This window comes from Bidens hawaiensis, unplaced genomic scaffold (genome assembly GCF_021521415.1).
Source record: "Bidens hawaiensis isolate Kalapana, Puna unplaced genomic scaffold, B.hawaiensis_p1.1 tig00022513_1, whole genome shotgun sequence".
NCBI classification, from domain to species: domain Eukaryota; kingdom Viridiplantae; phylum Streptophyta; class Magnoliopsida; order Asterales; family Asteraceae; genus Bidens; species Bidens hawaiensis.
The window spans coordinates 353,461-370,754 of NW_027493506.1; the positions used below are offsets into that span (position 1 = coordinate 353,461).

Below are 17,294 nucleotides of genomic sequence, written 5' to 3' on the forward strand. Positions count from 1 at the left end.
GATACCAACCTGTCACACCCGCACTTAGGGCCTAGGCGTGTGACCAATAGTTGGTACCTGCTTTGAAAATATATCAGAGTTTTAGCGGAAATCTTTAGTTTATAATAAAATATTAATTTATATTTTGAAACATTAGTTTATTTGTAAAATATAACAAAATATTTGATTTAATATAAAGCTTCTCGAATAATAAATATTCAAGAGTTTGATTTTCAAACCTTTGTTTTATTTATAAAACTTTGTTTAAATATTGTTTGCAATATTTTAATAATTTAAAATATTGAGCCATCTCTACCTTGCGAGCATCTATATCCATGAGTTGGCTATAATTCCATGCTACCTGTGCTAACTTTATTTCCTGTAATATTTGGGGGGGAAATACGTCAGCGATATGCTGGTGAATCGTTGACTCTAAAAATATTTTATAAATCTTTCTTTGACTGACAAGACAGTTTTCATGAAACAATCTCAGCAGAAACGTCTATTATTTCTGGGATTGTGCCACTGCCATACACACACAATTACGGTTCTCCGGGAATTGACACCCTTTGGAGAACTTTTATTATGACATCTAGTCTGCAGCCACATAGCCTTGACTGATAGACTATATTGATTAGTTTGGATCCAGACACATGTGTACTCGGTCTGAGTTGTTTTTATTTTCTATCTTGTATTTTAATAGGGATCACGTAATCCCATAAAACTTTATTTGACTGTCTTTGTTTGAGATAAACAACCCGTTTATCTTGACTGAAAAAGGTTTAACGTATTCACCTGTGACTGTCTGTTGTGAATGATGTGGTGATCTCGTTTGAAAACCTTTGTGAATGAATGAATGATTGACCTATAATAAAATACGTTTATATAAATACCCGGATCGTCTGTTAATCCGGCTACAGACCTTTGGTCTGGTTTTGATAGCTTAAACCTTGATTGATTATTTGTTTGTATAAAATACTTTGGACATGAATCATTTCTCTTTATTTGCTTATCATGTATCATGTTTCTTCTTCAAGACGAAATGTCTATGATACGTTTTTTTTTTCAAGAAGAAACGTCATTTATCTAAAACCTTTCTATGTTAAGTCTTATGTTTCTTAAAAATAAAGAAACAATATCTTAACTATAACCTTTGTTCATAAACTTTTACTTTTCATTAAACATTTCAACTATATCCTTTATATGTAAAAGCTTAAATTTCTTAATCATAAAGAAACTATATTTTTAATATAATCTTTGTTGATACTATTTTGTATTTCTTATTTATAAAGAAATTTTATTTAATTGTTATACTTTGATCAAGGTCTAGGCTATACCTTCGACTAGGGTCTAAGCCTTTATTATTTTATTAATATTTTATTCGAACAGAACTGTTACCTTGTTTGGCTTATTATTATCTAGATTCTTGGGCAGCACTTCGGCGCTTGCACGTATAATGAGAATCTTGATCAACAACTCCTCGGCACGCAAATCGAGGCAACGTTCGGGAGTCGCCGGGTCATGCGCGTACTTCGAGGCAGAATGTTGGGTCGTCTCGGGTCGACACGGTTTACGAGGTCGTTCCACGTTTCGAGGTCGGCACGCAAAACGAGGTGTGCCGGTCGTCGGGATTATCATTACGAACTTCGAGGTGTCATCGGTATATGATGCGGATTACGAGGTTATAGTTTTCGGGTCGGTGGCACGGAAATCGAGGTAGAGAGAGAAAGTATATAGAGAGAGAGTAGGGTGGTGTGATGGAAATAAGCCATGGGACGTCCTATTTATAGCTGAAATTTGGTCCCATCGCGATACGCGATGGAACCTTCCTCTTGGTCATCGCGTATCGCGATGACACACGGTACTCGGAGAGTGCCACGTGTCCACGTGTCACCGTCTTAACCACCCTTTGCCACGTGTCGCGTTGTATGCCACGTGTCACCTCCGGGTGACACGTGTTGATGTGTCATCAAGGACCATCGCGATACTCTGGCTATGCCCATCGCTTATCGCGATGGGTCAATAAATCAGGATTTTTTTTTTTATTTTTGAACCCCTTTAGTTTACTAACTTGTCATTTTTGAATCGAACTTTTGGGAATATTACATATATGAAATTTAATGTAATCATCATATATATATATATATATATATGTATATATATATATATATATACATACGATGATTATAAGGTCTATACATATATTTGTTAATTTCTCTAATATCAGTTTGCAAAATCAAAATGTGTTGTTTTCAAAGACTTCTCAATACAAACCGGTTCACCAAAGTTATAATAAAACTCAAAATTATAAACGAATTGTAATTCATTATCATATTTTCTCTTTTTGTATTATAAAGCTTTAAACCCTTACCTTTAATTGGTAGGTCACCTAAAAATTTGTAATTATGAACGTGGAAATCCCAGAAAAATACTCCCTTCGTTCCATTATAAGTGTCATAGTTAGACTTTTCAAGTCTTTATTTTGCAACTTTGACCGTAAATAATTTTGTTCGTGTCATATAATACTTGATGAAAATTATATCAATGTAAATACATTTAAAATCCAATCCATTCATATATTTTACATCAAATCCATTCATATATTTTACATCAAATATTATATAACACAAACAAAAATATTGTCGGTCAAAGTTAAACAAGAAAGAATTAAAAAATCAAACTATGACACTTGTAATGGGACGGAGGGAGTGTTATTGGTATTGTTATTCTTTTTCACTTTTTGTAAAGATAAATATACTTCGTGTCAATCTAGGATTCTAGTTTGTAAAGGAAAAAAAAGGACATGCATGATGCTCATGACACTATACCTAGCACCAATTTCACCGACATGCATGCTTTTTAACAAAATCCATCTTTTTATTTAAATATCATTTTCGTGTCCTATTTTTAAATTGTTTTTAGTGAATGATTTATCTATGATTGAGTTAGCTTTTAAACCATTGATGACCCGTTTTTTTTTTTTTTTTTTAAATTTCCCTATCATAAAAAATGTATAACTGAATATTGTTAAGCAAGCAAGAAAAGAGCAAAAACTTCAAATCGTATCAAATATTTTAATTTACTTTCTGGAACACCTAGTGACGGATTTAGACGAAAATCTCAGGACAAACATTAAATTTTTTTTATCATATTTCATACAATGTAAACGAATACTTTTTACCGTATTGTATACAATAATCAAATTCTTTTTACCGTATTTCATGTAATATTTTTTTTGAACTTGATGTTGGATCGATATCATCATTTTCTTGAATTTTTTTATAGGGATTGCGAGTAAGACTTTGTCGTTTCATCTTCCAATCTCTCTAATTTTTTAAAAACAAATATAAACCATAAATCTATAATCAATTTCAATTTACACATAAACCATAAATCTCTAATCAATTCCAAATTTTATTATTCAAATATCCAATAAAATATAATCAATCATTCAAATATTTAGCCCATAACAATTTCAAACTAACGATTTATAAAAAAATTAAACAATTACAATTTTAGATAAAAGTAGAAGAATACCTAAACTGAACAAGTAGAAGTCGAACAATGGAAGAGGAACTGAGGGATCACCGGTCATCGGCTACTCGACTGCAACGTGAAGTAGGGAAACAGGGGGTCGGGGCAACGTGGGGTGGACGATGATTAAATGAAACTTTGTTTTGTTGAATGTTGATGTTCGGCCTAAACCAATCACCCAAGCATAAGAGAACAACAAATAATGGTTTTATTTAGTTTCGGCTTTAACTTGGCTGGGCTTTAAATGTTTTAACTTTTAATTTGGTTGGGCTTTAAACAAAGATGGGTAACGTTATATTTTTTCAGGGGTAGCGAAGAAATATTTCCGCCCCTGGAAACACCTCTTCTAATCTTTCTGATCCCTTATGAAATATAATATAAAAGGGAGCAGTCCAGATCATCTCTACCTCAAAAGAGAACAGAGTGATCATTAGCGAGTTAGTTAGACGTTTATCACAGTGTTTCTCTACTGAGTTTCCAAGTTAGTGAAATGTTTGTAATGGCAGTGGCGTAGCTAGGAATTTTTTCCTATGGGTTTAGAAATTTTTGAGGGACGGACAATCGATTGTTTATCACTTAGATCTGGGTTTTCTACAGGTTCGATGTTGGAATTTCTACGGGTTCAATGTCAAAGTACACTAATATATAACACTAAAACAAGATTTTGTATGGGTTCGGCCGAACCCGTTCCCCTAAAGCTAGCTACGCTCCTATGTAATGGTGTTTCTCTACCGAGTTTGAATGGAAAAGATGATAGTTAACACATGATTGGTGACTAAGGAGTGGACGTACGGTAAAGTTGTTAACCTTCATCGGAGTCACTAATCACTATGACACTAATGACTATACATCGTGATGCTTTTGTGTTAGACATCATTCTATTCTCCGATCTTTAATAAATTACGTACTTGTTATATCAACTTCTTTTAAAATAAATCCTTCAAATTATATCTAAAGTTAAAAATGATCTACTCACCCCTCTCGCTAGTATTAAAACAATTTTTTTAAGCTTCAAGTTATGCATAATAAACGTATTTGAAGAAGAGTTTTATAAGTTTTCGTTAGAATCGTTTTTCAGAAAACGTATTCAAGAATAAATTATTTTATCTTCTTTCCAAGAAGAAGAAAGAGTAAACTTTTTTTTTAGTCTTAAATAATTGAAGAACGGCATACTTTAAATTCTTGGGTTGGCACTTGGCACTACCATCCAAAAGCTCATTAGTAACCACTTGTCATCACCCCTTAAACCCCAGAATAAAACAACAAACAAATTGGTTGGTCTACCACTTGTCCATTCTACGTACCAAAATTAAGAGCATTCAAATGCAACAAATTCGTTATTGATTAAATAGATGTTATATCAGATTTTAAACTAACCTAATTTAAAACTTTTATTTTTCTTCTAGTAGTTATTATCCATTTTTGTTTCAAACCGTTATCTCATCATCAACATTTTCCTTTGCTTAATTAACGTTGATTTAAATTTTAAATGTTTGTGTTGTGAAAAAACTCAAAAAGACACATGGGAGTTGGAATTTAGATATCATTTGTTTTTAATTTCAAAGGTGCAACATAAACCATCGAAGATGCTCTAAAACGTTACATTTTCTTATTTTTCAAATTAAAATGGTTCTAAAGGCTATGTTTTACAAATTTCATATGTATATTTTGGTTGAGACGTGTAGAAGTAGAACATGGAAGGTGAATCACCTGCTGACGGTTAAAAAAATGAGAATTCAAAGAGAAATCTGAAAACTGGCGCATTCTTATTTATGTTATTGGATACAAGACTATGTATGGAGTTTTTATAAAATTTTCTAACGCGTGAGTTTGAAAATGTTATTAAGTAATCTCCAAACTGATTACCCAAAGTGACACCAAGAATTACCCACATATACATCAAATATTGTATTTTATATCATATATGTAATATTTATTTGTTTTTAGTTTTTCTACCGAGATATTTAGACATGTGAGCAGATGAATTGTTAAAAGTTAAAACTGATATCTTGATCTGTTTCATATTTTCATATATATTAAATAGTATTAATATCATAAAAGATTAACATACTTATTTAAAAAAAAGTTATATATATTTAGCATGCCAATAAAATACGAAAAAGTCAGTTAACCCAAATTTATTGCATATTAAGCTATCTCTACTTGTTTACAATGGCATGGGGTGAGGCATAGTAACTACCAATGTGTTGGATAAAATTTTGCTTTTTCAATAGGTTCAAATCTCGTCAAAAATAATATAATAATTTTTTAGTATAGTTAGATTTGTGTTTAAAAGAAAATTGTTAATGCATTTTAATATCGTGACTTGTAACCACAAAACTAGTCAGAATAAGATTACATGATTTTTTGTACGTTGTTTAAACTAAGTTTGTTACTTTACTAATTAAATTTTGAACAATTTAAAGGATAACGAGTTATTATCACAAATATGAAAATTACATGTATTTTATACGGTGTCTAATAGAGCAAAATTAGGTTGGATATTGGGATGTTACATTTGAACCCCTTGGTGTGTGTTTCATCACCCTATTCTAGGTTAGCTAATTGATTTCATACTATTAATAGGATGAGTGTTTGAATAGATCAAAAGGTGTATGAATATCCGAAACCTTTAAGAATACCAAAATCCATTTCAAACCAAATCATTACCTCTCTCTATGTGGATCATCCATGATAGAGGTGCACAAAAAAACCGGTTCAGGACCTAACCCGGTGGTTCTACCTGGAATTGGATCCGACCCTGCCCTACCCGCGGGTACGGACTGGGCTTTGGGTTTCTCCCCATAACTATACCCGGAACCGGAACCGACCCGGGCCTGGTGGAACCGGAACCGGACTGGTCAAAACCCGACCCTACCCTACCTGAAACCCGAAAAAAATCGCTCAAATACCTGACTATACCCAAAAACCGGTTCCCACCCGGACCCTATTTTGACTTTTGTTGACCATACCCAAAACTGATTCCTATCCTATTCCGATTCCTGAAAATCCCCGGTTCGTGCACCTCTAACCCATAGAGGTTAGAATTAAGATTAGAGGGAAAAAGATACCTCCTTTTCTTTCTTTTCTAGAAATATTAGTAGGTCAAAAAAAGGTGAAAACATTAGGCAATTCACGTGTCATTTCATAAAAGATTTGTATATGTCACTTTATAGAAATCATTCACCTTTTGTTTCACAAAAAATAAGTTTGGTATTTAAACAATTAAAAAAAAACTAAAAAAAACAAGTTATGTTTAGAAACAATCACTCAAATATTAGTATTCAAAATCTGACTATTAATAAAATTAATAGAAATAAATGATAATGATGATAAATTAATTATGATGATGATGTATGAGTGTATCTGCAATGATTTTAAGGAAAATTCCAAAATATATTTGGTACCCTAAGAAAAAGGTAGCTTCAGAATGAATCAAGGCCTCATGATATGAGGGCAAGCAAATACTAAGAGATCCATGGCTTATGTACCTTTCTACCTTCATCTCTATCATAGGCTACACACCCATCACTACCAAATTTAATGCTAAAAGTACGAAAAGCCAACTATTCGATCTTAAAACTAATCACGAAAAACAAAATTGCCAATTCGTCAAACGAACGCAAACATAAAACAAAATCGAACAATTAATCTGTCACTAACACGTGTACGGGCTATTGTGATCGAAAAGTTAGCAATACAGCTATGTTAGACGTAACATATTACAATAGATGTTTTATTAAACCAAAATCGAACAATTATTTAGTCACTAACACGTGTACGGGCAATTGTGATTGAAAAGTTAAAAATACAGCTATGTTAGACACAAGACGTTACAATAGATGTTTTATTATCAACATCTATACATTTATGTCGTGTTAAACTTACTTTCACAATCATAGATGTTATGATTTCATTTCTTGTCTTAAAATAATGTAAAGAGTGGGGGCAATAGAGTCTTTTCGCACTTGATTATAATGGATCTCTTATTTTTGATATAAAAGGAGATATATAGTTGGAACTACCTTAGCAAAGCAAGTGAACTCAACTTCACTTTGGTCTCCTCTCTCCCTCATTTTGACTCCTTTTCTTGGTAAGTAAAGAGCTTATGATATTCATACTACACCATGTCTTAGGGTACAATACAATCAACTTCTTTTTATATTCGTTTAACTAGTGCCTTGTCTTCAACAACTTAAAGAAGAGGTTAGATAACATGTTCATATAAACATGAACCTTTCATATACAAACACTCTTTCAAGCGCAAACAGTTTTTCATTAAAGTTTCTTTTTGGTCATTTAAGTTTCTTTATCTTATTGTGTTTTATAATAATATGTCATTGACATGTTATTGTTGATCACCAAAATAGGGAAAATATATATGGAGAAACCAAATTCCAATTTAGGGTTATGGAGAACACAATCCGACAACTAGCCCAAATGTTAAGTGAAACCTCCGGTGGTGGAGAAAATGGCGGCACCCCTAGCGTTGGGTCCCATTCAGAAAGTCTAGCAGACAAATGGTGCTCGCGTCACCAGGACGAAGTGGTGGTGGTGGTGGTGGCACACACATTAGAAAGACAAGAAGTGATCAAATGAAATTTGAACTAGATGAGGTTGGTAGTGGGGCCGCTTTAAGCCGAGCTTCAAGTGCGAGCTTAGGATTTTCGTTCTCGTTCACGGGATTCACTATGCCTCCTGATGATATTGCTGATTCAAGAACTTTTAGTGGTGATGATATACGTAAGTTTTTTTTTCTAACCTTTTTATTAATCATATAACTTTACATTATGAGAAAACATGCATGACGTGACTAGAAAGTAATGTGAATGTGATATTGTACTTGGCCACTTGTCCTTGACATAAAGTGGATGATTTAAAACACCAATCGATTTTAGTGGCTTAAAATACAAGCAATTAAAGCAATGCCACATGTCCTTGCACATAAAGTGGTGACATGGTCAAATTAGTTGTTTTCCCTTGACTAAACCTTGTGGACAAACGTCTAGGGCGTTTTCATGTCAAGTAGGCATGTTAACGTCACACACACCACCCCGCTCGGGGGGGGGGGGGGGGTTGATTATTAATGTGTTAACGTGTTGAATGACATAAGTGACGTTTTCTTTTTCTCATTCTCAAATGCATAAATCAAAGTTTTCTTTTTCTTTTTTATTTAATTTCTAGTTAGCTCACAATACATTAAGGATTGTTTAGTTAGTGGTTATTGTCTATGTGACGTTTTAACTAGTAGTCTCCCACAACACATACACTTATGACTGGAAAACGATTGGTTTGATTTCAAGCTAATTGATCGTTTGAACCAGTAAAGGCATCGGTTCAAATGCCAACCTGGTTCAAAAGATTGCGTTAAGGGCAGGGTTACTCATCGAAGTAAGAAGAAAATGAAGATAACCTTGCAATTGTCTATTCACATGGTCCCATATTATCAAACTTTTTGGCTGGAAAAAGAATAAAAAGGCAGATAAAAGTGACCTAACAATTAATATTGTTGTTTTCTTAATTTTCTATTTTTGTTTATTTTATTTTATTTTATTTTATTTTTTGTAATTAGTAATAAGGTTAACTAATGAATTTAATTCAAAAATACCAATAAAAGGTTAGCTATATATGAGTTTTTAAATTGATTCCATAATAAATGTCATTAGACCTATAAGAGCAATCTGCATTTTGTCTCCCTGGTTTATATGTCGTTCGACGGGTTAACCACTGAAAAAGATTTTGTGAACTTTGGACCATTGGGATATTTGGGCGGGTCAGTCTGTCTCCTTGCCGTCAGTTGACTGACCAAAAAACGTTGAATTTACCGTTTTACCCCTGAGCCTATAATTAATCGTAAAACTAAATACCAAGAATTCGTGTAAAGGGTGGAGTTCGAACCCCCGACCCCTAGTTTAATAACACACAAGACCAACCAATTGAACTGAACTAACATTTAATAAAACTACACAATATGTAATATATATTAAGCATTTGAATTGAAAATATATATATGCATGTTTCTTGTATATATACATATATATTCTGTATATATATAGTCTGTATATATATTCTGTATATATATACTGTATATATTCTGTATATTACAAGGATCGGCTTTTTTAAACGGCCATTTTTTTTCTAAAAAATCAAACGAGTCGGTCCCTTTTTAAAACGTTTTTTTAAACGACGAAACGGCTCAATTTTTAGTGAACTTATCGTCCGAAAACGAGGAAACGACTCGTTTTTTAGTAAACTTTTCGTTCAAAAACGAAGAAACGGCTCATTTTTTAGTAAACTTTTGGTTCAAAAACGCCGAAACGGGCCGTTTTTAGTAAACTTTTCGTTCAAAAACGACGAAACGGGTCGTTTTTTATTGTAATTTTATCTCAAAATCGACGAAACGGGTCGTTTTTTATTGAAATTTTAGCTCAAAAACGACAAAACGGGCCGTTTTCTAGTAAACTATACGCCCGAAAACACCGAACCGACTCGTTTTATAGTTATCTCCAAACCCGAGCCCGAACACACAATGAACACAACCATTCTTTTATATATATTACACAATACATAAACACGATACATAAACACATATATCAAAACACCCGAATTATAATATTCGGGATTTTACGCGTCGACCCCGACCCCGAACACAGCGGGTCGATATTCCACGTTCTACGGAACGCCAACCGAGCTTGACCCGCGACATTAACAACAACACGGACGGAAATTCTCCGAATCCAAAACCGGATTCGGAGACTCAATGCAAGAGGGACTCCGATTAAACAGTTGAACCGAATAATAAACACGAAAACCATTGTACGACGGTGGATGGCGGCGTCAGATGTGGATGGGGATGGCGGCTCGGCGTCGGTGGTGGCGGCGTGGGTCGGTGTTGGTGATGGAGATGGAGATTGCGATGGAGATGGCGTCGGTGATGGTGTTGTTTATGGCGGTGATGGTGTTGGTGATGGTGATAGTGTGGTGTATATATATAGATAGTGGGGAAATTGTGGGGAAAATGTAGGTGATGGTGTTGGGTAAGAAACGAATGAAGGAAAGAAGGAGGAAGGAGAGATGGAGAAGGGGGAAGAGTATGGAGGAAGGAGGAAAAAGATAATACCCGATGGTTAGACTGTCATTTTTCCTGGCAAGCTGGTTTTTTCAAGCTTTAAAAAAAATAACTAACAGAGGGGCACAGATGTGACCGCCCAAATTTATATTTGTAAAAAGTCTAAAATACCCTTCAACTCAACGGCCTTTAACGAAAATATTTAACGGATGGGCACAGACTGACCCGCCCAAATTTCACAGTGGTCCATATTTCGCAAATCTTTTTCATTGGTTAACCCGTCTAACGACGATATAAACCAGAGAGACAAAATGCAGATTTCTCGACCTATAAAATAAATTTTTATTTTTCAACCTCGTAGAGAGTTGTACTAAACGTGCCATGATATCCTCTCTTAGTTGTTGTGTCATGAATCATGATCTTCAATTTGTCATATAAGTAATATTATCTTCTTTTAACACTAATTGACAAAAGAAAAACATTTAAGTTTAATATTTTTAAAGAGTACAATAAAAGTTATTAAAAAGCTATCCCAAAAATAATTATCATACGTCGTAATAGTAGTACAATACTAGTACAACTATAAGTCAGCTAGCTTAGAGTTAAGAGGTGAAAAAAAAAACCCTGAACTCGAAATAGGACTCGAAGAACATCTGAAACCGATTTTTTTAAACTTGGGTTTTTAATACCCGAACCCGAATCTACCCGTAGGGTACGACTTTCAATGTTGAACCGAAACCCGGTTCTAGTTATACCCGAAACCTGAGTTTTTTGCAAACCCGAACCGGGTTTTTTGCATACCCAGATATTAGTGTTTGTGCACCTGTTGTTGTGCGACTGCCCACAGATTTACAGTCGTTCTCCAACGGATATTTTTTGGAGCATATATATATATATATATATATATATAAATACTTGTTAAGAGCAATACTTTTTGATATACCAAACAACAACTGAAAACACATAAAATATATGTTTTTTATATCATTGTGTAGTTATATATGTTTGAATGAACTATAAAGTTTATATGCAAAAAAAAAATGGAGTTAGGATAAAAAAATAAAGCATGCCCGTTGATAGAAAAAAACTGTAGAAAAAGAGTTCTTTTTAATACCCGAAAATAGGGTATTCAAAACCCATAAAACGGGTTTTTTCAATACCCGGAAATAGGGTATTCAGATACTCGGGTTTTGAAAACCTGGTTCAATACCCGACCCCAAACCCGGTACATAGGGTATGGTTTTTCAAGCCAATACCCGGACCCGAACCAGAACCGGACCCGGGTGTTGCTAATACCCGATTTTCCGATACCCGATCATATCCGAACCCGGTTCCATACCCGAACCTAAGTTTTTTTAATACCTGATTTGTGCACCTCTAAGCTAGGCTAGCTGCTTGGATTACTTGAACAGGCCCATGTATACTTTGTTGTCTACATAAATGGACCCTATTATCTAAAAAGTGGGCCATTATATGCATCAAATTTTGGATCAAAATTTTGATCCTTTTAGAGCATCTTCCATTTTCTATATTATTGTGAGAAGAGTTTGTAAATTATAGGGTGAGTTTTGGAGTGGTTGTAAGTGTAAATTATAGGGTGGATAGAGAAAATGTAGTGATTTTTTTGTAAATTTGGAGAAACTTTGTTTGTCCCTATTTATTTTTTAATATTCGTTGATTGGTTGTGAGTATTGGAGAGAGAAAACTGTAATGATAAAGGTATAAAGTAATATTATTTAATTGAACATGAAAGAGAAATTTAGTGTTTTGTAGTGTAATTATAATATAAAAATGAGGATGAAGATCCGGATGAGAATGCTCTTATTCTCTCTCAGTCTCTCTCCCTCTCTATTTTGTGTGGGCCCACATTTAATTATTATTAAACTCAAAACCAAACCGGGAAAACAAAGTTTCTTTATAAACATGCCAAATTACACAATTTTGAAGGGTGATTAAACTGCTTAGATACAATATATAAGTTATAATATATTAATTAGATAGAAGTTATTATGATTATCTTTACAATAACTAAACTGATTACTTTTTCTTTACAATTTTTTTTATCTTTACAAGGTTAAAACCACATCAAGACAATAATTGACATGGATTTGATAATTAATAACAAAACTATGCTAGAATTTAACATTTTGAAACATGATTTGGTAGCACATATATGACTTTAATATGCTTCTAACAGTTGAAGACATCGAAGCCGGCTCGCGTAGGAAGTTTCAAACCGAACCCACCTTGCCGGTATTTTTAAAGGTATCAAATTCTATAAGTTAACATGTTTACCATTTACCATGTAACCACTTTCAAACCCGTGTTTGCAAACAGATTAATTTCTCATATGGACACGGAAGGATGTCGGTTTATGTATGAGATCAACACGACCCAATTATTAAACAGGTTTAGTCTTGTACATAGTCTCATATTTCATGATATTTGTGTACAAGACTAGTTTAAACCGTTATAAACTAATAAAAAATGGGTTCAGTCGTGCGTTTTTGGTTATTATAAGTCGTATAATCATTTATATAATATATTTACTTGTTTTTATATGATATGTACTTCTGTAGTTTAAGGAAGTGTCATACAAGATAGTAATAAAAGGAATTACATCAACAGTAGAGAAGGATATATTGAATGGGATAAGTGGTGCAGTGAATCCCGGGGAAGTTTTGGCGTTAATGGGGCCCTCAGGAAGCGGAAAAAACGACACTTCTAAGCTTACTCGGAGGCAGGCTAACCGATCCTGATCCCGAGGGTTCAATCACCTACAACGACCAGCCATACTCTAAGCTCTTAAAGAGCAGGTCTGTGTTCTTTTTGGATGTTATTACCTTGTTTAAAGTTTTAATAATACAAATATGTTTTATTATTTGAAAAAAAAAAATTATTATCTATTGTTTGAGGGCACTATTATAAATAATATATAGACAGTTTATATAGGCAGTTAATTAAAATCTAACATCATGTCAAGTTGTCAACAGGGAAAATAAGTATTATGTTACCCTTGAATAAATGACACTTAACAAACTAAGTAAATGACTCCTTATAGTTGTGACACTCATAGTGTAACAATGAGACAATCAGTTTTGAAACACGAAAAATGAATGCATTTAGTAAAATGTCTATGCAGGATCGGGTTTGTGACTCAAGACGATGTCCTATTTCCTCATCTAACCGTGAAGGAAACATTAACATACGCGGCTCTCTTACGACTACCAAAGACATTAACCAAACGAGATAAAGAAAAACGAGCATCGGATGTAATTCGTGAACTTGGATTAGAAAGGTAAAGTTTTCTAAACGTTATAGGTATCTGTAAATAGTTATAACCACACCAAAGTATAAGTAGTAAGTTTATATTTTCATAGTACCTAAGTTAGAGATTAACCTAGTACCTTAACAGATGTCAAGATACCGTGATAGGCGGCTCGTTTGTTCGGGGTGTTTCGGGTGGAGAGAGAAAACGTGTTTGTATTGGACTCGAAATAATAATCAACCCGTCTCTCTTGTTCCTTGATGAGCCTACATCTGGCTTAGACTCAACAACTGCTTTGAGGATCATTGAATTGATACAAGACATAGCTGAGGTATGCTTATAAAAATATATATTTTTAATTTCTTATTCTAGTTTTACCGGGTTGACTGGTCAACCTATTTAATTAAACGGGTTAAACAGGTCAACTCGAACACGATCTGTTTTTAAATGGGTTAGACATAACAACCCAAAACTTGGTTTTTTATATTATTTAATTCATTTAAGATGAAACACAATCCGAAAAGACTCAAAAAACTCGATATATTCTTAAATCCTTAATCACATGATCTCCATTCTTTTATTATTGATTACAGACAGAAAAGACAGTGATTACAACAATTCATCAACCATCGAGCCGACTCTTCCACAAATTCGATAAACTAATCCTACTCGGGAAAGGAAATTTGTTGTATTTTGGGAAAGCATCAGAAGCTATGGTATATTTTTCATCAATAGGATGTTCTCCATTAATTGCCATGAATCCCGCCGAGTTTTTGTTAGATCTTGCAAACGGGAACATGAATGAAGTTTCCGTTCCTCCAGAGTTAGAGGACTTGGTAGGAGATTCACAAAGAGAAACAAAAAGCGGGAAACCAACACCGGCAGTTGTACATGATGTAAGTTATATATCAATCATCATGCAGCATCCTGCATACTACAATGCAGCATGGTGTAGCTGCACTTACAATGCAACATGTTGCATGATGCAGTGCAGCTACACCATGCTGCACTGTAGCATGTTGTACGCACTACAGTGCAACATCATATTATGCAGAATGTTGCATGCTACATATCAAAATTTTGAAAATCATTTTTGTTATAAATATTTCGGGTTTCTTATTACAGTATTTGGTGGAGGCCTACGAGACACGAGTGGCTGACGAAACAAAAAAGGAGCTTATGATTCCTGCACCACTTGACGACGATATAAAGTCAAATGTTCAGTCAATGAAGCGGCAATGGGGAGCTAGCTGGGGAGAACAATATTCTATATTGTTTCGGAGAGGACTTAAAGAAAGAAAACATGATTATTTCAGTTGGTTGAGAATCACACAAGTTCTTGTGACCGCGGTTATTTTGGGACTTTTATGGTGGCAGTCACAAGTTCATAGCCCCAAAGAACTCGATAATCAAGTACAAAACATTTTCCAATTTAAAAAAATATATAAATGTAATTAATTATTTTTTTTAAATATTTTGTATTTGTGTCTTGCAGGCAGGGTTGTTGTTCTTCATTGCTGTGTTTTGGGCGTTTTTTCCAGTATTTACCGCAATTTTCACGTTCCCTCAAGAACGAGCGATGTTAAACAAAGAAAGAGCAGCTGATATGTACAGATTAAGTGCATATTTTATGGCAAGAACAACAAGTGACCTTCCACTTGATTTGTTTCTCCCAATGCTTTTTCTCCTTGTAGTTTATTTCATGGCGGGCTTAAGGCTAACCGCTGAGTCGTTTTTCCTAACCATGGTTATTGTTTTCCTATGCATTGTTGCAGCTCAGGTATACCATTTTTTTAACCATGGTTACCTTAACTTCAAATATGATTTATTTAACCTTCAAGGTTCGAATCCAGCTTTCACTGGTTAGCTGTATTTTATCTGATCCCATTGGTTAACAGGATATTGGGTGGGTCCCTTGAGTTTTCTGCTAACAGGTTCTCACGGTTAAATAATAATGTAGGGGCTTGGGTTGGCTATAGGGGCGACATTGACCGACTTGAAAAAGGCAACGACTTTGGCTTCTGTAACGGTAATGGCTTTCATGTTAGCCGGTGGGTATTTTGTGAAGGTAAGACAGATATTAATAATAATAATAAAAATAATCAAAAAGTAAAAATATTCAAAAAAAAAAAATTAATGGACTAGGTGATGTTATGTCTGCAGGATGTTCCTATATTCATAGCGTGGTTACGTTACTTGTCGTTTAACTATCACACATACAGATTACTTTTGAAAGTGCAGTATGAAACTATTAGTCCTGTAATTGATGGAATAAAACTAGACAGTGGTTTGAAGGAAGCTACTGCACTTGGGATTATGGTTTTCGGTTACCGTCTTTTGGCATATTTATCTTTGAGGAGGATGAAGATTGGTTGACTTTTGATGGTCAACTGTCATAAATTATAAAAAAATTTCCAATCATACCAAAGGAAGGGAGAGGTTGTCACAATAACCGGAAGACGAATCTCAGACATAAGGTATGAATTTGTGAGATCACACTCCAGAAAAGTGTAACATAATTGTAAAAAGTCAAATCATGGATGTTAATGTTGTTGATTTTCATAATTGAGAGTAAGAAGAGTAATCTATGTATGGACTTTTAGGATGATATAAACAAGATCCAGCAAGGCATATAAACTTCAAAAGACATATTGATAATTTTAATTATCTACTTAATAATTTATGTGAATATATTTATTATGTACATTTTATTACAAATTAACATATATTAGTTTGTATCATTAGTTATCATAATGATGATTGCAATGAATAATATTAATAGATATATTTCCTAATCCTAAAGTATATGTTCAATAAACATCATGATATATGTATGACATTGCTACATAAAAAATCTATTAAAAATATAGATATGTAAGCTTATACAATACTTAATAATGTTCAATTAATTTAACACATGATCATTTCAAAACACTCATTTACATGTATACAACATCCTTACAAAAATTAAGTTACCGGTATCATACTCTTATACAAGAGATGCACATCCTTAATCATACATATTTTATTTAACCCTCCCTCGTTGACACTTCTTCACACTTTGATTATCACACCTTAATTGTTCGTTCACAAAAGAGAGAACAAACATAAGAAATGTTCGACCTCAAAATCATTAGTGTGTTGAGCGTGTTCAACATGTACCAAACGTTGATGTTAGAGCTTAATTTATAATTTAAACATTCTTGGGCACTAGAATTTCCAGAGCGTGTAACCTCAAATGAAGTCTCCGTTAGGGTAATTGAGGACAACACTATGAGTCTCTCATGCATTAAGTGAATAATATTAAATGGTGCGATAGGAAAATATCACAAATGTACGTTATTAGTCATTCATGATGTCAAAGATGGTGGACAACATTGATGATGATGAGTCCTTTGTGGATGTGGCACGTTACACAACTTTTATCGTTGACATAGTGAAATA

General features: G+C 33.8%; 1 pseudogene across 1 annotated transcript; it reads left to right on the plus strand.

The window, feature by feature from the left end:
- Positions 1–7,894: 7,894 nt before the first annotated feature.
- On the plus strand, positions 7,895–16,409 carry LOC143565726 (ABC transporter G family member 22-like; annotated as a pseudogene). Its single transcript, XR_013141118.1, has 10 exons — positions 7,895–8,256; positions 12,780–12,847; positions 13,162–13,398; positions 13,725–13,880; positions 13,998–14,181; positions 14,444–14,746; positions 14,976–15,263; positions 15,346–15,630; positions 15,811–15,918; positions 16,014–16,409. The product of XR_013141118.1 is annotated as an ABC transporter G family member 22-like (transcript).
- The last annotated feature ends 885 nt before the right edge of the window (positions 16,410–17,294 follow it).